Genomic DNA, 23,797 nt, shown 5'->3' with positions numbered 1-23,797 from the left:
GCAGGGTCTGGGGATGCGAAGGGCGTGGTTTGGGAGCCAGACAAGAGCTGCATGACCTTGGACAAGTCACTTTACCTCTCGAACCTCAATTTCCCCAAATGCAAAGTGGGGGTGGTTGTGAGTTGCAACATACACAGCACCGCCACGGGGCCTGTCACCACGGAAGGGGGTCATTTGGGTGGCAGCCATGATTATTATTGGGGGCTGGGAGAAGCCAGGGCCGGTTGAACCCCTTGGACGCTCCCCGGGTGCCCAGCCTGAGATGCGTCCCCGCAGGTGCCCGGTGAAGGCTGACGGACCCACGACTGCACGGATGGGGGAGCGGTGGCTCCGTCCCCAGGCCTGGCCCCAGGGAAGGCCTGTCTCTGGGTGCCCTGTGGACCCATAGCAGGAAGGCCGTGACCCGTAATTAACCAAGGCCCGGCTGGGCGGGCGGCCAGGCTCTCCCTGGTGCCCACGTGATACTCCCGTCAGCCTCCATGAGCACACGTGCCGCAAGCTGAAACCCAGCCACAGGCTGGAACCAGTTGCACAGAGAACCGAGTTGTCACAACAGGAAGGGCGTGTTTGGAGGCTGCCAGAGGGACAGTGGAGGGGGCCTGGGCCCTGTTCTCCCACACCCCAGGCCGCCCAAGAGCTGCGAGGCCGCAGGTGCCTAGAACACGGCTACCGGGAGCGTGTCCTTGGCAGGGTGCTGGATTCAGCCCTGGCCAGCCATCCCTGACCTCGGCCTTCAATTGTGAGGATTGCTCGCGCTTTAGGAATCCGCGTGCCCTGCGCCTCAGGCCAACAGCTCCACTCCCGCTGCCTTCACGACCTGCCCCTGCAACATGTCCTCCCGAGGCCTGCTTATCATCTTGGAGGATCTGCTCAAATTCTGCCCTTCGCAGGAGCCTCCAGGGCCCCCAGGGCTTGCTTGGGCCCCTTGGGAGCCTTGTCCACAGCCCCCCACCCGGCAGGAGGCGCTCAGAAGTAGATAACGTGTGTTCTTCATTCATGCCTTGCTTGGTCCCCGGTATTATGTGTCTGCTGTGTTAGAGGGAGAGGTGGCGTCAGTGTGGGTAAAGAACGTTGGAGAAGGAGCCAGGAGCCCCAAGTTTGGGAAGGATCCGTGGCCCTGGGCCTTCCCTGGGCCTCTGCTTCCTCACCTTACAAGGAGTGTAGGACTCACCTGGCTGCCCTGTGGGGTCTTGGGGCTTTGATGTTCTATGGTCCCAGATGCTGTCCCCAGTCTCCCCCCACCCCTCCAGCCAATCTCTCCCACCTGCCCCACTGCCAGCCCAGTACTGCTAATGTGAAACCGTCGCCCCTATGCCTGTTACCCTGCTGATCGCTTATCCTGATCTAGTGTCTGTCATTCACGCACCTGGAGAAGAAAAGGAATATTCTGAGCCTCTGCCACAAGGCGTTCACATTCGAAACCATTTGACCTTACCCTGGCAGCCTCTGGCTTGGATCTATCATCTGCTGCCCAAACCCAGAGAGAAGAGAAAGTTGCAGGCATGGGATTGCTTGAACCTCATATGGAGGGTCTTGGCCCTTCCCCACCTCCCACCTCCACTGGGGCCGTTTGGATCGGAAGGTGGGTTCTGATGGGTTGTTCTCAGACTTGGTTGGAGGCTCCCACAGAGGGAGGAGGGGTGGGGGGGGGCAGGAGAGGAAGCGGGGGCAGGAGCAGAGGGCCGTGGGGGTGAGAATGCAGGCAGTAGGGTGGGGCAGCCTGTGAGAGCCGGTGCCGCATTCCTCATTCCTCCGCAGGTGAGACAGCAAGGCCACCTCTCTGGGAACAACATCTACCTGACAGGAAATGCAGGAGGATTTCACAGACCAGCAGGTGGATCTGGCCAGCAGGTGTATCATGGTATGGGCCAATACCGGCATCAGTCAAGCAGGTGCCTATGGCATTCTGGGCACCGTGTGAAGGGTTTTGCTTCTATCCCTGCATTTAATTCCTCAACGGCCATCCTGTTAGGTAGGGGTGAGCCATCGTCCCCCTGTCCAGATGAGGACATTGAGGCTGAGAAGTGAGGTGAGTTGCCCAAAGCTGTATCCCTAAAAGTATGCTAAAAAAAAAAACAAAACAAGTCTCTTAAAACAAAAACAGAGCAAAGCACAATACAAGGAATGAGGAACTTTTGAGCCTGTGACTGAGTCCCAGGCTCTCCTAATTGCTGGGGGAAAAAATTCTTCTTAGCAAAAGATTAAATGGCCTGTGTCACTCAGGCCTCTCCTCTTCCTTTCTTCTGACACGATGGGGTGACTGGGACCCAGTTAAATATTATCCTGAGTGGGGTGTCCCTGGAAGCCTGACCTTCACTGCTGTCTCTTGTACGACTGCCACGGTGGTGACATTATGCTGTGTAAAATCCTGGGCCCAAGACCATTTCACCAGGAAGTGCCCCGCCCACCCCAGTATGTCACAGATGGTGATTGAACACGTCAGCCACAGACACACGGACGCGGGTCCTGCCCGTTCAGCGGGACCTTTGGTAACAGCTGGTCTGGGGACCAAGAGCAGCCCTTGATGGCTCCCCACCGTCTTCTAGTTCTTTGTGTTTTTACCTGTGGCACTCTTTCCATGAAATTTGACGTCTGGTCAAAAGCGGCCCTCTATGGGTGAGCATTTATTTTGTAACATAAGCATGGTATACAACTTCTTTTATAAGTGTGAGTTTCTAGCGTTCATCTGTTATAAAGCGATTCAATAAAAGCAATGCCACTTTTGGGGTGCCTGGGTGGCTCAGTCAAAGCACCCCACTTCAGCTCAGGTCATGATCTCCCGGTTCGGTCCGTGGGTTCAAGCCCCGCGTCGGGCTCTGTGCTGACGGCTCAGAGCTTGGAGCCTGCTTCGGATTCTGTCTCCCTCTCTCTCCTCCCCCTCCTCTGTGCGCTCTCTCTCTCTCTCTCTCTCAAAAATAAACATTAAAATAAAAAGAGCAATGTCACTTTTTTGATGAATGCACATTCTGTGACCGCTGCAACTTTTTTTTTTTTTTTTTTGATTAGCTTTGGTATCTAATTTCATTTGGCATCAAGGAAATCTGGAATCACAGAAATAGTTGCATATGGTAACTTTGTAAAACAAGAATTTGTTTTACAACCAGGAGACACCCTTCCATTTGGCTGATCCAGGAGCCTGCCAAGGGAAAGATGACGCTTTGGATTCAGCATGGCATCCCTCCTGGCACCCAGGACCTCTCATCCTGCTGAACTGCAGGAACTTAAAGAGGGAGCTCAGGATGCGCTGAGAGGGCTGGGGATGCGCGGCTATGTTCGTTGTAGGGTACGATGCATCACATTAAGCCTGGGCATTGTTAGGTCTTCCTCCAGTTTCAAAACATTCACTTTATGTACTGATTTCCTTGTTGCCACTTGTTCCCTACTAAAGTACAAATGGCAACGTTGTAACCTTGAACACCCCCCACTGGCTTTTGCCCCGAGTAAGAGTCAGAAGAACCCTCTGGGAATACGAGGAGCTTGTGGAAGATGGGGTGATCCCCATGCAGGGTGTCCTGGAGATGCCCACTTTGGGAAACACCGTCCAGCTGATGCGACCATATCCTGCTGACTTTGGGCGGGAGCAGGCTCCCACCCTGCAGAGTCGGCTTGAACGTGGCACGCTCAGTGAGTGCAGCTATGTACTTGACGGTACAGTTTTACGTGAGCCAACGTGCACAGGCCAGAACGGAACAAAACGGAGCAAAGCAAGAAAGGCCGGGATAATTGCCTCCTAATCAATGACACATTTGCAAGGAATCCAGATCTTATACAACTTGGCAGGGAAGAGCTTCATTCTGAGGTGTATCCAGAAACGTGCTCCTCTAGCCTCCACTTAACGCTTCGGTGTCTCTAAAATATTAATAGTTGATGCAGAGTACACGTTCCTGCATCTGGTGTATTGGGTCACAGTTAAAAAATTTAAAACATTAAATATATCCCAAGGCACTCACTCAACCACTGCTGACTGCCAGGATCCGTCCTAAGGGCAGGTATGATCTCATGGATCCCTGAGGTTTCCCTAAGCATTGGATCCTATGATTTCCCCCATTCTGCATTTTTTAAAAGTTTATTTATTTTGAGAGAGAGAGAGAGAGAGAGAGAGAGAACATGAGTGGGGCAGAGAGAGGAAAAGAGAATCCGAAGCAGGCTCCCTGCTGTCAGTGAGCTCCCGAACTGCAGAACTGCGGGCCAAGATCAAGAGTGGGGCACTTAACCCACTGAGCCACCCAGGTGCCCCACTCCCACCGCACCCCCTTTTTACATTTGAGAAAACTGAGACCTGGCAGGGGGGCCGGGGGGGGGGGGGGGGAAGTGACTTACCAGCACCCACAGCTATTCCCTGCACGGCTGCCTTCCCCACCTTAATTCTCCTTATTTCTCCTCATGCCTGCAATGCTCTGGCCAAGCAGAACCCTCCTCTCTTCCTGGAGAGCAGGATTGCTTGCCTCTGGGCTTTTGCTCTCATCGTTTCCGTTCACCTTGGCTCAGTTAAATATCACTGCCTTCAATATTGTGGCCCTCCCACTGGACGGGTTCTGGTTCTCCGGGATCGCTGCTGTCCCTTGATGGGGAGGTCTCTTCCAGACTCGATGTCTTTGCTGGGTCTTCTCAGGTCCGTCCCTCCCCAGACTGCCAACTCCCCCCACCCCCCACATCCTAAACATTGGACTTATTGTTTTTAAAGTTTATTTATTTATTTTGAGAGTGAGAGAGCAGAGGAGGGGCAGAGAGAGAGGGGGAGAGAGAATCACAAGCAGGCTCCGTGTTGTCAGCACAGAGCCCACTGTGGGGCTCGAACCCACGAGCCATGAGATCATGACCTGAGCTGAAACCAAGAGTCGGATGCTTAACAGACTGAGCCACCCAGGCACCCTGACGTTGGAATTATAGAATGGATGTCTGTAACAGCTTTTGATTTTTTTTTTTTCTCCAACAAGGAACATATATCCCTGTATAAGACAATTTACCAGCTATACAACTATATCTGGGTGTTTTTATTTTTTTGCAGAGTGTTTGGATCTCAGTGAAAATGTTTTAATCTGGGCTATGTAAAGTTTATCCAGGCTGCCGAGTGGGGAATGGCTAATAAAGGACTAACTGGGTCGCTCTTGGTTCCAGACCCAGGTAATGGGCACATTTTGTGGGGAGGAGGGACCACAATGTCAGTTGACAAAGCATGGCTGATGTTAACTGCTCAGATACTGAGTACTCACTCCTACATGCATGCTGTCCACACTCTTTTTTGTCCCACTCACTCCTTACCACAACGTACGATGGGCTCTGTTATCACCCCCGTGTCACAGATTGGGACAAGGAGGTGCAGGGAGCTGCAGTGACTTGCCCAAGGCCCCTCAGTGGGGAAGGGTCAGAGACAGGATCTGGCTCCAGGCCATTTTGAATCTGATTGAAGGAGGAGGCTGGATACAATTTTGTGAAATGTTTGTGGGGATCGAAGTTGGGATATTCACATCCCCGGCAAAGGGGAGCACTCTTTGGAAAAATACCATGCTAAGCTGCTGGGACAGAGCGCAAGACTCAAAGGGCTCGGCAACAGTAGCTCAAATTGCTGGTGTGAGAAAATGGGGGGAATTTTGGGTTTGTCCTAAGACGGAAAGGAAGAGACAAGAAAGGAGCCAATGTGTGGAGGCTGGAGCGCTGCTTGGGTCAGGTGGCCAGGAAGTGGCTTCTGGGGCTTGGAGGCCAGAAAGGCTCGGGAGGTGTCTTACTGCCAGCCAGTGCCAGGCTCAGTGCCTCCCCGTGGTGTCCTGTCTGGAGGGACCCCCTTCTAGCCTCACAAGTGTGCAGCGTGAAGGGGGATATGTGTGAGCATGTATGTGCATGGAGAAGGGGATGAGGGCAAGGACCGAGGAGTATGTGGGGAAGAGCAGGAGGCGGGAGACAGAGGTGACCGACCCACTGGAGGTTTCGGGGCAAACCTCTAGTCACAATTAGCAAAAACAATGCAAAAGAACAAACAGTTTGGAAAGTGAAAAAACACTCTCTTTGCGGACTCTCCCAGAATTTGTAGAATTTGTTTGTTTGTTTGAGAGAGAGAGAGAGTGCAGGGAAGGGGCAGAGAGAGAGAATTCCAAGCAGGCTCTGCGCTGTCGGTGCAGAGCCTGAGGCCAGGCTTGAACCCACCAACTGAGATGATGTCCTGAGCTGAAATCAACCGGCTGATGCTCAACTGACCTATAGGCGCCCCTGTTGGTAGTGGAATTCTACAGTCTCCACCATTTTGTGTCCTGCTTCCCCTTTTACCATTCTAGCTTAAGCATGTTCCAGCATCGCTGCACCGTCCTCAGGGTTATTCTCCCGTGGAACCAGCGCAGATCTGGGTTGGGGCGGACTTGGGTTTCTAATCCTGGCTCCGCCCTTTACCCTCTTTACTCCAGCGCCCCCCGCCGTTTAGCTCCCCAAATTGCCTGGCCTGTCTCCAAACCCTCCCTTGGGCATACTTGGATCATCCTCTCTACCAGGATCCTCGGAAGCAATGGTTGGAAAGTGGTCATCGAATGTTGGTAATTTTGTACTCGTTGTTATTTCTGTCTGCAGAATGGGGCTAATACTCCCATCAAGCAAGGTCAGGTAAGAACCAGAAATAAAGCGCTCCATCGTGTGGGCCATCCATATGCCCTCCCTGGCGGCTCTGTCCACACACACACCCCTCCACCACCACCACTCCTCCCAGGGCTTAAATTAAGCGGCTCAAGAGGAATGTACTCTTGTGGCGGGAATCGGAGGAAGCCCTGTTGACTTTGGCTTCGCCGAGCGCCCTAGGAGAGGAAACTTTCAGAACGACTACTTCCCTGAATTCCCAGTAGGGTGAGGCGCTGCCCTACGGCGCTCCCCACGCCTGGGTGCCAGCAAAGCCTCAGGACTCTGGCCCCAGGACGTGAGCGCGGCGAAGCACCGCCTGGGAGCGACCCCGGGACAGTGACCCCCCGCACCCTATCGGTTGGTTAAGTAGGCACTCCCCCTTGATTGACAGGAGACGCCGCCAATGGTGCCCAGAGGAGGTCCTTTTGGGCGCCAGGGGGCGTGCCGCCTCCCGGCTCCCTGGTCCAATCCGAGGTGTGGAAGGGGCCGTGGGGCGGGGCCAGGCGCTCAGCAGCCAATGGGGCGAGCACGGCGGGCGCGTCGGGGGCGGTGCGCTCCTGGCCGGCGGCAGCGGCGGCAGCGGCGGCCGCGGCGGGGCAGGGCAGGGCTGGGCTGAGGAGCGCGGCCGGAGCAAGGGCGGGAGCCGGAGCCGGAGCCGGAGACGCCGTTGCGGTGGGAGCGGGGTGAGCGGCGAGTCGGGAGAAGAGCGGCGGCCGAGGTGAGGGGCGCGCCGCGACGGTTGGGGCGCCGCGGGCGGCCACGGGGGCGTCGGTGGGCGGCCGGGCCCGCGCTGCTCGGCCGGGGGGAAGCCTGTGCGGCCGCGCGGCCGGCGCGCGGACTTCCTGTCTCCGTGGGAGGGGGCGTGTTCGGGGGCGGCGGGCGCCGAAGCGCGAGCTGGAAGGTTCTCGGGTGGGGGTCGCTGGGGAGGGCAGCGCCGCGGCGGGGCCGGCGGGGTTGGAGGCTGCTGCCGAGGGGGCAGGTGGGCGCTCCGCAGACACTCGGGGAGGAGCGGCGGGCGCGCTCCGGGGAAGCCGCCCGGCCGAGGGGCGCGGAGGTTCAGTGGGGGACTCGTGGGGGGCGAGGGCGGCTGCGGGGGAGGAGCGGGGTGGCTGGTAGGCGCCACTTGGAGGGCAGGCGGGACACCAACGCGGATGAGCTTATTTGGGGGCCCTTTGAGGACTGCCCTCTATTTCCTTCCTTCCCACCCTCCCCGTGTCTCTCCTGGCTCCACGGGGGTGAGGGCGGCGAGGCCTTCCTGGCGAGCAGGTCCTGGGGCAGGGGGGACAGGCAGGAGAGGCTGGAGCTCTTGGCCCCCGTTCCACCCTCGGAGTTTTCCCAGACTGTCAGTGGTTCTTAGAAACGTGAACACGTTCTCTCTTCTGGGGTTTCCGAGCCTGCCCGGGCATCGGAATTGGAGAGGGGTCCCGGATTGGAGAGGTAGCAGTTTCTGCCCCTTAATTTCAGTGGTTCGTTGGGTTTTGGCTCCACTGGAGGCGGGGGGGGGGGGGGGGGGGGGGGACTTTGCTTTTCGGATGGAGCTGGTCGGGAGGGCAAACTGTGCTGCCTCCTTGGGACTCACGCAGCTGCTGTCTTTGAGGATGCTGCCCTCCAGTTGGGTGCCCAGGGGAAGGTGTCCTTGGAGGTGGGGTGTGTGTAACCGTTCCCGGGTCTTCCCTCCTCTACTGCAACTGTCCTGTGTTTTTGTGGTTGAGGAGGGTAGGCTGCCCAGAATCTCCACGGCTACTCATTACACTGTTTACCAAACACTCCCTGGCTGTGCTGATGAAAATCAAGAGAACAGCTAAAAGAATTCAAACCTGAGTTGCTGACGGTGAGCTCATAGCTTCCTTCCCTCCTCTGCAGTTTTAGGCTGAAGTTCTGTTTTAACCCTCCCGGGATTGCCAGGCTGGAGCCCAGGGCAAGGAAACCAACCAGGTGGGCGCTGGTGAATGCCAGCCCTCCCGTTCTTGCCCCCAAATGTTCTTATTGGACTTGATTCGCAAGCCTGCTTGAAGCCTCCACATACAGGCATTGAATAGGAGCCAGGGCAACTGGGGTTTCTCTTGATTCATGTGGGAAACTCATCTGCGTGCATCTAAACTTTCTTCTGGAGCTCGGCATTCTCCTTGGTGAGGTTATGCTACTTGAGATATGAGGCCACCACATCAAAAACTTTTCTGTGGTGTGTGATTTTCTTTTGACAATTGTCTTCAGGCTTTAAAGAAGCTGGCTGTTGGGCCGGTGATATTGATTACTTGGGAAAGTAACGTGACAGGGAAGAGCAGAAGGGTGATTGGGTCTGTACTCTTTATTCGGGTTTCGGAGAGGAATTAAAAACTCATTTGAACGGAAGTGGCACGTTCAGCTCGTGGTGTTTGGGAGTTGGGACTTTATTACTTTCAGTCACAGGTGTATGAGAGGTTGTAATATTTAAATTACCTAAAAGTATGCATCTGTGAAAAAGTGTGTGGGTTGCCGGCACCGCCTGCTGCTGGGAGATAAGGTTGTCTTTCCCTTGTCCTTGATGCCCAATCCAGATCTCTGATAGCCAGGCCATTTCTGGGGTGGGAGCTGAGGGGTATTTGTCCTTTTCATTTTCTTCTCTATATTCACTTGAAAATTGCGTTGACCGACTTAAGGACACGATGCTCAGGCTTCCTGCTTCTGACCGGGTCATCGGTTGATTCTGGGATGTTAAGGAATATCAAAAAGATTCCACAGACGCCTTAATTAATAGTAATGGTGCCTTGCGTTTAGAGATGGGGTAGCTGTTACCCAGTGCTCTTAGGCCACACTCAGTGGAACCTCTGCGCTGACTCGTGCCTGCCTTATCTGCCATCAGATTGTCATGGTCGCTGTACGGAGGCCTCCCCGTAGATTATGGGGGTAATGACCACATTCATGTGAGCCGTGGTGCTGGCTCAGTTTTTTTCCAATTAGATTGTTTGGAACTGCAGTTGGCGTACCTGAAGGCAGGGTGGCAGTGCCTCAGTTAGGAAGTCAGTGTGCATTCCGCAGGTAGAGACCGACCTTTACGGCCCTGGCGGTGATCCGTCACAAACCTGAAAGTATCTTGGTGCCTGAAACCTGACTCCTGATGGGTCCCAGTGGTGGTCCCTGGGGCGGCTGTGTAGGAATTCCTCCAGACGTTTGGTATTGCGATGATTATGTCCTGTCTGCTGACTGCAGACAGTCTTAAAAGAATTCTCCAAGTATACTCAGAGGTATTCTGTGCCATGCAATGTTCTTGACGTGTGTGTAGTTCCAAAGGTAACTCTTTAAAGAACAGCGGCCATCTGGGAGCACACACGTTGGTAGTTTGATAAAAAACACACATAAAACAACAACAGAGGTGTCCTTTCTTTAGTTATGTGTTGGCTTCCGTTTATTCCCAGAATAACAATTTATTCATTCTGCACGTTAATCTGTTTGCTTAACAGAACACCATGTATTTTTTAAATTCCTAGAATAAAATATTTTGTATTTTAATTATTTATTTTTATTCTATTTTAGAGAGAGAGCATGAGCAGGGGAGAGGGGCGGAGAGGGGCAGAGAGAGAGAGAGAGAGAGAGAGAGAGAGAGAATCTTAAGAAAGCTCCACACTTATTGTGGAGCCCAACATGGGGCTGGATCCCATGACCCTGGGTTCATGACCTGAGCTGAAAGCAAGAGTCAGAGTCTCAACTGACTGAGCCACCCAGGAGCCCCTGTTTTGTTCTGTTTTTTTAAAGATTTTTTTTTTTTTTTTTTTTAAGTAATCTCTACACCCAGCGTGGGACTCAAACTCACAACCCTGAGGGCAAGAATCACACGCTCCACCAACTGAGCCAGCCATTTGCCCCCAAATCTTTAGTTTTTAATTGAGATATATTGGACATACGTTTATGTGTTTCTCTAAAAAAATTTTTTTTAATGTTTATTTATTATGGAGAGACAGAGCATGAGCATGGGAGGGGCAGAGAGAGGGGGAGACACAGAATCTGAAGCAGGCTCCAGGCTCTAAGCTGTCAGCACAGAGTCTGATGTGGGGCTCAAACTCACGGACTGTGAGATCATGACCTGAGCTGTAGTTGGACACTTAGGCGACTGAGCCACCCAGGCGCCCCTCAGGTTTTATATTTGTAAGGTGAAGGCCTGAGAGGTTCTTCACCTTTTGAGAATTTAATAAAAACTGGGCACTCCTTCCCAGAAAGCACACAGCTTCAAAGGGCTGGGCCAGATTGAGGTCTCTGGGATCACCCCATCTCTAACCCCCTTCACTGCTGATACTCTGTAATCCTATTTTCTCGGTCATCTTTGAGCTAATAATAACAATGACTTATATTTATAGAGGGCACATTCCAAAGCATTTTCACCTCTCTCTTTTTTTTTTTTTTTTTTTTTGGGTCCTTAAAATGTTTCTGAGTGGTTTGGGTGGTGATGGATAGTCCTTTTCATGATGAAGAGAGGCGTACGGGGGCTGGCTATTCCTTTGGTAGGATCACACAGCCAGAGGCTTGTCCTGGGACCAGAACTGGGGCACCTGGTTGCCAGCTTGGGGTTTTTCCATTAGGTTTTGCTTCCTTGGTGGTTGTCATTACCAGTTATGTTTGGCAGTGTAAATATCCCAGGATGTGTCACTTACAGAGGAAACTATTTGCTCATCTGCTGAAAGGGCTGTTTTTTTTTTTTTTTTTGTCGGAATTTGGATCACTGAACACCTTTCTGCCTGACTGTCAAAAGGATTATTTTGTTTTTGTTATGTTTTTCTTGTCATATTTTCATAGGGACACGTTTGTAGGACTTAGATGTTTTGAGCAGACTCGTTTAATGTTTATTGATTAAAGGGTACATTGAAATGATTACCTCTCAGTTGTTTAGCACTTGAAAAACGTGTGAAGTCAGTGTTAAGTCAGAACTGTTAAGTCAGAACTCCAAATGTTTGACTCCATCCAAATATGTACTTCAGATGAGATGTCCCCTGCAGCCTGTGAGGCCCCTCCCTGGGCCCAGAGCTCCTGGGTGGGTTTGAGGGTTGGGTGGGGATTGTGCCAATGACCATGACTTTCCAACAGTGGCTTCTTGTGGCCTTCTGGCCAGAGCCTGAATATTTTAGGGACTGATTTTTTTCAGTTTATTAACAGAGCACAGAGTCTCAGCTCATGTATGCAAAAGAACACTGAATTTTAAAGACTCACGGACGTTAGGTGGTTTATTACTGATGGAAAGAATCATCGCAGTGAAGATGTTTTGAATACTCAGATGGAGGTGTAGGACAGCATACAGTAGGTATCCCTCAAACGTGGTGTGAGTATGTGCGTGTGGTCCTGTCTTCTTGTTAGGTTGCACCTGAGACTATTATTCATCGTCCAGAGGTGGAAGAAGGTATTTGCTCCTTATTTGCTCATTTCACCATGCACTTCTTTGGGAAACCTACAAGGGCGAGGCAGATATGCACCTTCTCCCTGACGCTGAACAGAAAGCCTCATGCCATGTGTCGGCTTCCTTAAATGAATTGCTCCCCAGAGAGAGGAATTGGTGGAGGCTACAGGCAGCAGTGAATTCTGAGCATTAAGCAGTTGGAAGTCCCCAGAAGTAGCAGCCTGGTCAGGAAATGAGGCTGTCGGAGGGCAAGGCCCATGACGAGGCCCCAGGCTGCCCGCCCCCTTGCAGGGATGGTGTCCAGTTAAACGTGACCTGCCATAATGGCTCCTTCATTAGCTCTGCTGGTATTTACAAGCCCTTCCTCTGACCAGGAAGCTTGCATCTGTAGGTTGGCGCTTCTCTTCCAGTGGCCTGCTCTCTGTGATTTAAATATCGATAAGAGTGGTTGTCAGCTCCATTAGACTGCCATGTCCAAGTGCCTGCTTTTTATTTTAATTTCACTCCCTGGGGCCGAGAGCGTTTGGAGAGATGTTTGTGGGTGTGGGGAAGTGGGCAATGGGGGGGGGTCGAAGCTGGGGGCATCCTGGCTCCCGAGTGTCCAGTGTGCCTGGCTCCGCCCACAGCTCTGGGATCCCAAGATGAAGGTGACTGTCACATTCTGCAGAGGCAGCTCAGTCAAGGAGGCTGACCTGGAAGCAATCACGTTTTACCAGGACAGTAGCAGATAGGAGCATGTACAAAGTAGAGGGGACAGAGGTGGGAGGGTCTGACTGCCCTCAGAACACTGCAGAGAGCTGACCTTCAGGGAGGTGACTTTGGAGGTGTTTTCCAGATCCACAGGTGCTTTCCAGGGGACGATGCCTGGAAGGAGAATCCCAGTCGGGGAGGCACGGTGCTGTTGAGAATGTGGGAGTGTGAGTGGCTTGGGGTGAGAGGAGCCTCTTCAGGTGGAGGGAGGGAAGGCTGGGTGGGCAGGCTTCAGGTTGTGTAACCTGCCCGGCACGCTGGCTCGGGTTTTGGACCTCTTCCTGGAGGATGGGAGTTCAGTGGGGAGCTGTTTCCGGGCAGCAGACACAGCAGGTTGAAGCTCTGCACAGAAAGGAAACGTCAGTTGAGAAGTCTGGGATGCAGATGGGGACGGGTGGTTAGGTAGCTCATTTTCACCAAGGTCACCGCTGTCTCCTGGAGGCTCAGAGATTGCCATCCAGGTTTTTAGGAAGCGGTGGCTGCGCTCTCTAACGACAGGGGCTTCCAGAGTGGGATTGGCAACCGTCTTGCCTCAGTCTCTTTGCTTATCGTGTTGCTTCCGGTTTTGGTTGGTAATGCAGTGGCTGCCTGGGTTCTGCCTTTTCCCTGTGGTTTTTGCTCACCAATCCATGCAGTCAGTAGGTAACTTTCACCTCTGGTTCCTGCAGGAAGGTCATATTGCACTAAGCTATAGGAGGTAACACGGTTTCAGAGTCGCACGGTCCCGGTTTGAGTTCAGCTCTACCCCTAGGTAACCGTGTGGCCTTCCTTGGCCACATGCTTCAACATCTTCAGAACTGGGCCGCTGACCGCCCCCTCCTCACATGACCTAGGGAGGGCAGTGTGGCCCCGAGAGCTCAGCACCTGTGCCAGCTCCACGGTGCGGGCTCAGTAACTTTGGTCGAGCTCAGAGTCCAAGGTCTGCTTCAGTGAATTTGCTGAGTAAGCAAGTGTGCCTATAAAATGCCTAATTTGATGTTATGTTATCCAATTGTATTGCAGATCCTCCTACAATGTTTTCTTTCCCCAGTGAAGGTCTGTTTGGTACATTTGGACCTTTCCTTGGTGACCCGGGTCATAGGGACGATGTCGGGTTGTCGGTGGGGGCTGGGCCTCTGGCCATGCATGGAGTGCCGCCCGCCCTGGCACTTGCCGCCTCTCTGCTCCTGTCTGAATCTGCCCTTCCTGTTGGGGCGCAGGCCGGAGGGCGGTCCAGCCTCTCCCGAAGCCTTGCTCCTTCTGGGAGGGCGAGATTCTGTGCCTGAGGTGAATGTTCTAGGTGGTGGAGAGCCTGAGTCTGAGATGACGGGCCGATGCTATGATCTAGTGACTCTCAGATTCGAAGGCGCATGTGTGAGGGTGATGATGGCTGCCACTGAGGTGACGAAAAATACCACGACTTGAGAAAGCCAGTTGCGAAGGTACACGGACGCTCGTCCCATGGGGAAAGTGTTAGAATACGTGCAGCGATGGTAGTTAGGGCTGTAGAATTATGGACGGTTTCTCCTTGTGTCCCAAACTGCACCATGACCCTTCTCCTTTTAGAATTAGTATTTGTGCAGGAACTTGATTTTATAACGACAATATATAAAAAACAGCCTGGTTGTGCAGGCATCTGCAGTTTACCAGAACTTTCCTAGAGCTCTCGTTTTGTTTCCAGAGCAGCCTTATTGGCTGGCCTCACTCTTCATTGTTTGGAGGAGGAAAAGAGGGAGGCCTGGGGGGCCGGTGGTTTGGCTGAGGCCAGCCGGCCAGGACCCCGACCGGGCCTCCACCCTGAGCCGGGCTTCCCTGGGAGCCTCGGTGTGGGGCCTGCGCCGGGGCCTGCAGGCGGCCTTCACAGAACGGACTGCGTCCAGTGTTGTGACGTTTCCTGTTCATCCGAATGAAATTTTATTATAAAGCGGTGCCTAAACCATGCTTTGTGAACATTCTCGTATTTGAAACTACAGTTTGTGTTCCGTTGTGCCAAATTCTGTTGTCGCCAACCGAGCGTGCCAAGTCTGTGAGTTGTGGTCTTCAAGAGGAACCACAGAGCCGGCTGTGCCCCCTGCACGGACCTCCAGGCCCGCTATTCGTGGGTTTTTATAGCTGACTCGTTGTTGGAGGCTGGAGCTGGCCCGCCTGGGTGCCGTTTAGCTCGGATGTGACGGTGTTTCAATGCAGGGAGCAGTTGGGACAGACGTCCAGTGCCAGTAAACGCATCCTCAGCTCAGGAGTCTGGGCAGGTACCAGCGAGGAGGCCCGCGACGGTGGGGGTCGGTCGAGGGTGGAGGCCACCACCTGGGACAGGCCTCTGGGTTCTGGGGTTCCCGAGGGACCGTACAAGAAGCTTTACATTCCTGCTCCCTTAGGCGTACCCTTGCCTCACCTCCCACTGGCTGTATTTTGAAAAGTGTCATACATCGTTTAAAAACAGCGAGTTGAAGAAGAAATTACATTTCTGTAAAGCACTCATTTTGCACTGTGTAAAATTGTGAAAGATATTCACATTTTGTCGCCATTGTGATATCAAATGAAGATCTGTTGTCGAGGTAAATTAGAGCAGATGTTTGTTTGTATGCTGGTGATAATCGTTAAAAGGCTTTTACCAAACCCCGTTCTTGTCTTTTTCTTTTAAATACTGAAGGTGCAGAGGTTTTTCTTTTTTTTTTTTTTTTTTAATGTTCATTTATTTATTTTGAGAGAGCGTGCACTAGCAGGGAAGGGGCAGAGAGGGAGGGAGAGAAAGAATCTTGTGCTGGTGGCACAGAGCCTGACGTGGGGCTCGAACTCTTGAACCGCGAGATCATGACCTGAGCCGAAAGCAAGTGTCAGACGCTTAACTGACTGAGCCACCCAGGCGTCCCAGAAAATAGAGTTTTCTGAATAAAGAACTCTTTCTGTGTTTTACCTTCCGCATGCATAGGGGTTTTCAGTTTATCTTAGGAGTAGTTGCCACCTGCTAGCTGCCTGCTTTGTTTCAGGCTTCAGGGGAGGCCAGGGACGTGCACTGCCTCTGTCCGACCTCTGACGTCACCAGTCTGAATGCAAGGACACTGCAGGAGTGAGACCGTGTGCCTCGTCCGAGGTCATTCAGGTTGTAAACAGGGTTGTAAATGGCAGGCACCAACCGCATGTGCCTCTTTTTTCATTAATCTTCGCTGGTAGGAATGCATTATTCAGATCCACTGAAATATTTTATCTGATGTTTTCCAGGGTTTTACCATCGTCTTTAACAAGACCTGTAATGATTTTATAATCTTGTGAATGTAATGAGATTAAACCATTTCCTTAATGCTGGCCATTTTAGGTAATTTCCAACTTTTTTGGCTATTGTAGATGAATTTGTAATTTACAGTTTCATTTTTCTTTCTCCATTTGTGTGTTCAGTTCCTGGGAATAAATTCTCAGAAATAGAAGTCCCAGATTAAAGAGTGTGAACGTCTTAGAGTGTTTTGAAAGCCTTCTCTGTTGCTTGTGGGTTTGTTTTCCTGATGCTTATGAGTGAAAGTATCGAGGGATTCTCTCTCTTTAAGATGCCTTGGCCTCTGGAACTTGCAAGGATCTGTGAGATTAAGAAACTCTCGAGAGGTTTTCTCAAATGAGTCACGTTTCCTTTCTAGGTTTCTGGCTATCGTTTTACTTGAATTAGCAGGAAACAGTCTTTGAAAAAGGCTTTGCTACTTTATCAATCACCCGAGCTAATGTTCTACGTCCCCAAGGTGGTAAATGTTTGTGGCTGCATTCCTCCGTGAGCACAGTGGTCCTGCCGCTCTGGGCCACCACATCTCTTCGTTCTCTGACAGTGTGCGTATCGGGAAGGGCTCTGCTGTGCCAGGTCGTCCCCGCCAGTGTCACTGGGATGTCAGGACAGCCTGGGGATCAAGTGATCCTGCAGATTTTGCCTTGTGTAGCTTCTAGAGGCAGCTCTCAGAGATGTTCCTGGCCCTGTGAATGGTTAGAGTCCAACATCTCAGAGAACATACTGGGAGGTTTATAGTGTTGTGCTTGCTCTCCTTGTTTTTTTTTTTTTTTTTTCCCTGTTCGGAAGTTGTTGTGTCCTTCACTGTCCCTCACCGTGTCCCTTCCCCGAGGGATGGCTGGCTTTTTCGTCTTCCACAGTCCCTTAGGTGTCCTCCCTCAGACTGAGTGGAGTCCTGTTTTCCTGGTGGCTCGTTTTCCAGGGTCTGCAAAAGACCTGCTTATCAGGAACTAGGAGGGGCTCTGGTGGGGAGCGGTGCCGGGCCTCAGGGCCTCCGCTCTCCCCCTCCTGGAGCCCCTCCCTTGGATTCCTCTGTGCCTCCTTCGTGGCCTCCCATCTCTGGGGTGGGCAGGGCCTGCTTCCCCTCGAGTCCTCTGTCCTCCCCAGGACAAAAACTCTTTTCTTAGTTCTTCTTATCCTGGCTAAGAAAGGCTGACGTCCACAACAGAACAGAATGAGAGACATTAGTATGAGCTAAGGTGGAAGTAAGAGGAAATCATCGCAAACACCACAGAAGCATAAGGAGAGTGTTGTCTCCCAGGCACCAGTGGGTTCTCGCTGCCAACAGTGCAGGACTGGCTTCTCTGGGTCCGCTCAGCTGGGTGCCACCTCCATTCCTGCTTCCCCTCCCCACTCGTGTATTCTGTCAATAAACCCCAATTTTGTTTTCATTTAATTTTAATTTAATTTAATTTATTTTAATTTATTTTATTTTATTTATTTATTTTATTTATTTTATTTTATTTTATCTTTAATGTTTATTTGTTTTTGAGAGACAGAGCACGAACAGGGGAGGGGCAGAGACAGGGGGAGACACAGAATCCGAAGCAGGCTCCAGGCTCCGAGTTGTCAGCACAGAGCCCGACGCGGGGCTCGAACTCAGGAACTATGAGATCATGAGCTGAGCCGAAGCTGGACGCTTCACCGACTGAGCCACCCAGGCGCCCCAATCAACCCCAGTTTTAGAGTCATGCTTTGCTCTGTGCTTAGCAGTCTGTGTTTGTATCACAAGTATGGAAACTGTACTTTGCCCTGGTTTCCACAGATGCCTACACGGGCCTAGGTTAGCTGTTGCCTAGGCAACTTGCCAAGCCTTTGGTTGTGTGTGCGGCAGAGGCTTTGGCAGGGGCTGGAAGGCTCAGGCATCCCTGCAGCTTCTCAGCCTAGCTGGATGGTAACTACCAAGCCCCAGAGGCTCACGCTCTTAGCTTCCCCTTGTCTTTTCCACACTTCCTGTTTTATTTCCCGAGAAATGTCTGCTCAGCTGCCGTGACCTGGCTGGGTGGCGTGGCGTGAGGGCTACTGAGTCTCAGGACGGGCCCTCTGATACCTGACCTTGAGGCATGATTCCTTAGCAGCCTTTGAGCCACGCTTTATTCTGGGTTCAGCAGGGTGCACGGTGGTGGCCCACCAAGTTTCTTCTGCTTCTTAGACCTGGGGCTGGCCACTGGAGCCCCGGGCTGGGCCTTACCTGAGAGTCCCCCGGAAACAGGGCCTCGCGGTGGGGCGAGAGGGGTAGGTAGACCTGGCCACGTGTGAGTCATGGGGAAAAAGTTAACGTCTCTTTTTATGAAAAGTGAGTGAAGTGGTTGGTATAATAAATTCCAGACTTGCTTTTGTTATTTTCTCTTTAATGCTGCTTTTATTTCCTTTCGGATTTCTCTCTTCTTGCTCTTACAGGGGGGTGTGAAGTTGCCTGATTTGGGGGGAGAGGCTGTTTTATCACCTCCCTTTAAAGCTCAAGACCAGTCATGTGACCCTCCTTGAAGGTTTTGTGTTTGTGTGTGTGTGTGTGTGTGTGTGTGTGTGTGTGTGTGTTCGTCTCCAGAATTGTTGTTTTAGACCTGTGCTTTTTGGTCTCTAACCTCCAGCAGGAACGTGTAGTTTACGAAATTCAGAAATGGTTGAGACCAGGGGCTCCTGGGTGGCTCAGTCAGTTGAGCGTTTGTCTTTGGCTCAGGTCGTGATCTCGCCATTCGTGAGTTCGAGCCCTGCATTGGGCTCTGTGCTGATAGTACAGAGCCTGCTTTGGATCCTCTGTCTCCCTGTCTCTCTGCCTCTCCCCTACTCGTGCTCTCTCGCTCAAAAATAAGTAAAAATTAAAAAAAAAAAAAAAAAAAAGAAATAGCTGAGAATCATGTGCCTTCTAACTGATAGGAGGCAGGGTGAGGGGACTCCTTTAAATTCCTGCCTTACAAAAACAACGTTAGCAGCATGATTGGAAGAGGTGGAGGCCCACTCCCGAGAGATGAACTCTGTCAGCCCTGGGTGCCGGGTGGGGGGAAGCGGCTTTCCCTCCCGGGGTGGAGGTGGCACGTTGCCCCTGTTCAGAGTCTGCAGAGCCCTGCTCTCAAGTCCTGCCGCCGTCTCCTCACCCTCCTCACCGGGGACCCGGGTTGCCTTCCCCTGTAGGAGGGCCCCTCTCTGAGCAGTGGGACGGGGACGAGACTGCTGAGTTCTGGTCACGGGCCAGCGCCGTTTCCTCCGCTACAGATGTATGCAGTTGAAGGGACAGGCTCACAGATCTGCCTTAAAGCCCTCTGGCGCATTGGTGGTCCCCACAGGGACGCTGGCTCCCCAGGAGGTGAGGGTGTGGCTCCAGAGGGATTGCGCACTCAGAGCTGTGCCCACCAGGCGTAGTTTGTACACGGGGTTTTCGCTGGCTTTCGACCTTCTTGTTGCAAAGTACATTCCAGAATCCGAACTGCAGATGTAAAGGCTGGGGCCTGCCCACGGCAGAGCCGAAGACTGCGTGGTGGCCAGCCCTTGAGAAGCCTTGTAAGTTCCCCTCTGGTTGATTTTGCTCTGTGAAGTTTGCTGCCTTACTAACATAACCTTGGTCATTAGCGTTCTGAGATGTGGGTGGAACTCAGCGGTATATCCTGACTTGGGTTTAGTTCTGAGCTCTCTTTCGGAATTTCATGACAATAGACTCCCCCCCCCCCCCCAAGAGGTTGCAAGCGTTTTTGCACGCACTTCCGGGGAGTTCATAAACCCTCATTTGTTTATTCAACAATATTTGAATGTCCGCCTCTTGCCAGGCCTGATTCCTAGCACTGGGGTTACAGCAGGAACACAGTAGACCAAGACCTTACATTCTGGTGGGGGACGACTAATCAGGGGACTAGGGATGCTTAGACAACGCATGCCCTAGTGCGGAGGGAAGGCCAGCCTCGGGGCTGGAGGGTCCAGGCCTCATCCCGCCTGCTTAGGGCTTGGCTCCTTCCAGCCTTCACTTTCCTAAACTGTTTTTTTTTTTTTTTTTAACTTCATCATTATCATAATGATACTTAAAAATTTAATATTTATGGAGGCTTCTTTGTGGCAGGTGCCCTGCTTTGCCATGTGTGATTACCCTTATCCTTATGACAACTTTGTTTTGCAGGTGGGAAGCTGGCCTTAGGTTAAGTGACAGGCCTCGTAGCTCGGCCGGCCGTGCAGTGTGTGTGAGCAGCTTGGGGTTGTGGAATTCAGCAAGCTAGGCCCGAGGGCATCATCAGAAAGGCCACCGGAAAATGAAGTCTGGCCCTTTTTGCCCGGGACATCTCGTTCTCTGATTTCTTCCTTCAGCGCTGAGTCAGAAATGTCTTCTTTGCCTGACTGTCCCGTCAAGTGGTCTTGTTCCAGGATGGAAACGTGGGTTTCAGGCCCCCGTATGGTAGGCATCATAGACACTTGATGCTGCCGTGTATACGTGTCTATGCCTTTAGCAAAATGGCACGATCTCATCGCCAGTCCCAGACGGTTGCCTCGTGAATGGCATTTGAAATGCACGTTGTTCACTGCTTGGCTTAAAGGAGGAGGAGATTTATATGCACAACAGATTTTCCACATCAGAGAGTCGTTTTCTTGTTTTTTAACTTCTGAGGCACTGCCCAGAGGACACAGGGACTTCCTGAAAAGTTGCTTCTAAAAAGTTCCTCTCTTCTCTGGAGGGTGGGATGAGGTAGCATTTGCGATCTCGACTGGGCCCCTGACATCACAGAATCGTTACTCTGACTGGAAGTCGCAGGCCGCCGTCCTCCTGGCGTCCGTAGCTGCTGGTTCTTTAAATATTTACATTTAATAACTTCATAGCCTGCTTCCTTCTAAGGCTTGCCACGACTTGGTGCCAAACACAGAGCAGCACCTTTAGAGTTATTTTGAAACGTGACTGAGTGCCGGGGTTAAGTTTCTCTGCGGCCAGCTCATACCGGCCAGCTCATACCGTGGAGGGTCGTCGGGTTCTGCTCGGGGCTAAGTCAGCATTGCAGCGTCCGGGCACTTTTCCTGTCGTTGGGTCCCGAGCAGTCCCGAGGCTGGGAGGGGCAAGTCATCGCTTCGTGCGCTCAGAGAGAGCGGGGAGGCGTTCTAAAGCGTTTCCAGTCGAAAGGGGGGAGGCGGAGTGGGGGGGGGGCAAGATTCGAAGTCCAGTGAGATGGGGATCTGGGGATCGGGGAAGCGGTGGCGGTGGGGGGCGACAAGAGAATCTGTAGGGTTTCTGGGGCGGGGAGGCAGTTCTGTGGCTTCTTGCCCTGGCTGGGAGGCTGTGGCTCCGGGGGGGTGGGGGTGGGGGGCGGATGTTCGGGGGCCGCAGCGCACCCACACGCCTTTCATCCACACTTCAGTGTATATCAGACTGGGTCCGTGGGACTCCTGCCTGGGGCCCTCTTCCAACGCGACTCTCCCCACAGGGTGAGGAATCTGAAAGGCCAGGGGCCGTGCCTGCCCGGAACCCGTGTCTCTCCTTGCAGACCAGGCGCGGGGACAGAGACCCTGGAATTCTCCCCAGCCCCCTGGTAAGAGCCGTGTGGGCCTCTTCCCCCGCCGCGTCCTACTGAGGGCGGACCGTGCCTCGGTGGACACGCACCTCAGGCTGAGAGGCGACTGGATGGCGGTTGCGTCCGGGTAGCGTCTGTGTGGACGGGGCTCGGGTGTGCAGGCCGGCGTGTTTTCCCGAGTGCACGAGTGGGGGTCGTGTGGTGCGGGGAACTGCTCCGGATTCCGTGTATGTTTGGTTTCTTGAAGTGACAAAGTCCCTGCTCGGGGGACTTGAGTGTGCTGGGCCCTGCCGTCCTTGCTGCTCGGGGCACCCTGCAGGGCTGGGAGGCGTCCCTCCCTGCTTGACAGCTGGGGTTCCGGGAGGTGGGCCCCAGAGCAGGCCTGGCCTCTTCTCAGCTGTTCTGACCACCAGAGCAGCCGCACACGATGAGATCACTGGTCGGGCCCCGTTTTATCTGAAGTCTCCTTCTGGGGTTTGGCTAATTGAGGTCTTCGGGATCTTGGTAGCATTCTGGCACAGCATCAGAAGATTCCGGTTTAGATCGTGGCCTTCTTTTATTTCCGCTTCAGCTCAATGGACTTCAGCCTGGAAGATTCCCAGTGAACAGTTTTAATGTTGACATGTGAGACTTTTCCTTGCAGCAAAATATAGACACACTGGCTTTGGGGTAAATAGCTCTTCCAGAAACAAGGCATTTCACTTCTTCAGCAGCCAAGCAGCACTCCAGGAACCTTTTGGGGAACATACTTCTTGTGTCTTCTTGTCCCCTGGAAGGGGAGGACACAGTGTCTTGGGTCACTGCCGCAGCCACAGTGTCCCACAGTACACGTGACCTTCCACGGGGCTGTTGGGACCGGGGGTGGGGGTGGGGGTGGGGGTGGGGCGGGGGCTGCCCCTCCAAGAGTAACTGCCAAGTTGGACGTGAAGACGAGCCTGGGAGCTGCCTGAGGATTGTGGAGCCTCCAGCGGTGTCCCCAGCCCAGTGGGTCACAAAAGCTGGTCTGAAATGGTATTGTCACTAGTCGCCCCTATATTTTAGCTTTAAAATGCCCTTTCTTTTCAGGGGCGCCTGGGTGGCTCAGTCAGTTAAGCATCTGACTTGATTTTGGTTCAGGTCCTGTTCTTACAGTTTGTGAGTTCAAGCCCCACGGAGGGCTCTGTACTGACAGTGGGGAACCCGCTTCGGATTCTCTCTCTCCCCCTTTCTTTCTGCTCCTCCCTGGCTTTCTCTCTCACAAATAAATAAATAAACTTAATAAATAAATAAAATTGTCCTTTCTTTTCTTTTTTTTATTAAAAAATTTTTTTTCATGTTTATTTATTTCTGAGACAGAGACAGAGCATGAGTGGAGGAGGGGCAGAAGAGAGGGAGACACAGAATCCGAAGCAGGCTCCAGGCTCTGAGCTGTCAGCACAGAGCCCGATGCAGGGCTTGAACTCACAAACCGTGAGATCATGACCTGAGCCGAAGTCAGTAGCTCAACTGACTGAGCCAGCCAGGTGCCCCTGTCCTTTCTTTTCATGTTTGTGAAAAGAGCTGGTAGTTTTTTTTTTTAATGTTTTTTTTTTTTTTATTAATTTTTGAGAGAAGGAGAGAGAGAGAGAGAGAGAGAGAGAGAGAGAGAGAGAGAGAGAGAGAATGTATGGGGGAGGGGCAGAGAGAGAGGGAGACACAGAATCTGAGGCAAGCTCCAGGCTCTGAGCTGTCAGCACAGAGCCTGATGCAGGGCTCAAACTTGTGAACCATGAGATCGTTGCCTAAGCTGAAGTCAGACCCTTAACCAACTGAGCCACCTAGGCACCCCACAAGCTGGTAGTTTTTAGAGTATTCTTACCTGACAAAAGGTAAGCAGCTTTATGTTATTCTCCTCCCAAATTTTAATGTTTTAAATTTTAAGTCAGCTCCATGCCCAACATGGGGCTTGAACTCATGACCCTGAGATCAAGAGTTACATGTTCTACCCACAGGGCCATCCAGGTGCCCTTCCTCCACCCATATTTTAAATAGTTTTATTGAGTATAATCAACAGGCAATAAGATGTGCATATTTAAAGGTTACACTGTGATAAATTTTGCCATGTGACTACACCCATTAAACCATCACCATAATCAAGATAATGAACATATGTTCAGTATTCCTGAGCCACCTTAGTCCTTTCCTACTCCCTACTCCCTGGCAACTGCTGGTCTGCTTTCTGCCCTTGTATGCTAGTTTGTATTTTCTAGAATTTTACAGCAACGGAATCATACGGTATGTAGTTTTTAAGTCTGGTTTCTTTGAGCAGAATTATTTTGACATTGTACATGTAGCGTCTATCACTTTTCATTCTTTTTTTTTTTTTTTTTAATTTTTTTTTTC

At 52.2% G+C, this 23,797-nt stretch overlaps 1 protein-coding gene across 1 annotated transcript in view; it reads left to right on the top strand.

Annotated features, from left to right (window-relative positions):
- Window positions 1-7,159: 7,159 nt before the first annotated feature.
- The window catches only part of PACSIN2 (protein kinase C and casein kinase substrate in neurons 2), a 134,311-nt gene continuing 117,673 nt past the window's right edge, over window positions 7,160-23,797 (top strand). Inside the window, exon 1 of the mRNA XM_049627585.1 lies at window positions 7,160-7,318. The gene's annotated coding sequence lies outside the window, so the exon portion shown is untranslated. The remainder of the gene's footprint in view (window positions 7,319-23,797) is intronic.

This window comes from Panthera uncia, chromosome B4 (genome assembly GCF_023721935.1).
Source record: "Panthera uncia isolate 11264 chromosome B4, Puncia_PCG_1.0, whole genome shotgun sequence".
In the NCBI taxonomy this organism is placed as follows: Eukaryota; Metazoa; Chordata; class Mammalia; order Carnivora; family Felidae; genus Panthera; species Panthera uncia.
The sequence above is the reverse complement of the archived record's forward strand: the minus strand, read 5'-3'. Positions and strand labels throughout refer to the sequence as shown.